Here is a 1,317-nt window from a genome sequence, read left to right as displayed (position 1 = left end):
TTCTTCTTTTTTTTTCCTTTCTTTTTTCCTTAGCAGATTGTAAGTTCCTCTAACATAAGTGCTTGTAGTATTACAATCTTGAAAAGAAATGATCTTGGAAAAAGTCTTGAAAAAGAGTAATTGATTTTAAAAATTACTTAAGAACTTTTGACTTACTCACAGATAATATCTTCTTCGTACTAACCATAAATCGAATATTTCCATTTTGGATACTCATCGTTTACGAAGAAGTAAGCAGTGGTTCTCATTCGATAACTTTCTTTCTCTCCCTCTTTCTGCCTCTTTCTCTCTCTCTCTCTTAAAAAAAAACCGAGCAATTTTATAACAATTTATTTATTCACTTACAATTATTTAGGTTTGTAAGTTTATTGTATTAACGGATAAAGTGACGTAATCGCGTAAAGTTTCGACGTTATATGACAGGAGCACCTGCCGGAAATGAGAGAACCTTCATTGTTCTTCGATGATGGTGTTATGGCGTCTCCTTTTTGCAAAACTTCCTGGCCATTGTACGAACCTACGTAGAAGTATTCTCGTTTTGCTGCTGTTGTTGTTACTGGTGGTGGTGGTGCTGCTGCTGCTGTTGTGCCAGTGGTATGATGATGGTAATGGCGGTGATGGTGGTGATGGTGGTGATGGTGATTGTGATGGTGGTGGTGGTGGTGGTGGTGGTGGGTGCTTCTGTTTTTGCCGACACGACGAGAAGATATTCTCCTTTGATCCTTCCTCCCCCTATTTTGTTCCTTCGCTCGAGAGAACAAACTGATCCCTGTTCGATGGCTCCTCTTACGCCATCATGGGGCGGATCGATATCCTCCGTGTCGTCTTTATTACGCGTCCTCCGTTAATATATTTTTCCTTTATTTTCCTATTTTTTCTTTCTCTTTCTCTTCTTTTTCTTATTTATTAAATATTTTTCAATCAGTGCCATTCTATCGGTTAAAAAGGTTCAAACGTTTGTACTTTAATTGTGACCAATTAAAAAAATTATATCAATTTATTTCCACTCGAAATTAGTTGCAAATAAATGGTAATTCAATATATATGTGTGTGATTGTATAATTACACGAGCTTACAAGTAACCTTTCTTTTTTTTTATAATATTTTTTAAAAATAAAATACAAGAAGTTTCTTTGTTTTTTGAGAGACCCTGATCCTTTGACTTTGTTCGTTCAGCTTCGTTCATCTTCGTTGTCTTCGTCGTTAAACCTTAACTCGACGTAGCGAGTTTATTCTTACGTAGTTAAAATTCTAATCGCTTCTCAGGAAACTTTATGCCATCTTGGTTGGCATGCATATGTGTGTATATATATATAT

Source organism: Polistes canadensis, unplaced genomic scaffold (assembly GCF_001313835.1).
Source record: "Polistes canadensis isolate GaletaPanama2010 unplaced genomic scaffold, ASM131383v1 scaffold_106, whole genome shotgun sequence".
In the NCBI taxonomy this organism is placed as follows: domain Eukaryota; kingdom Metazoa; phylum Arthropoda; class Insecta; order Hymenoptera; family Vespidae; genus Polistes; species Polistes canadensis.
The sequence above is the reverse complement of the archived record's forward strand: the minus strand, read 5'-3'. Positions refer to the sequence as shown.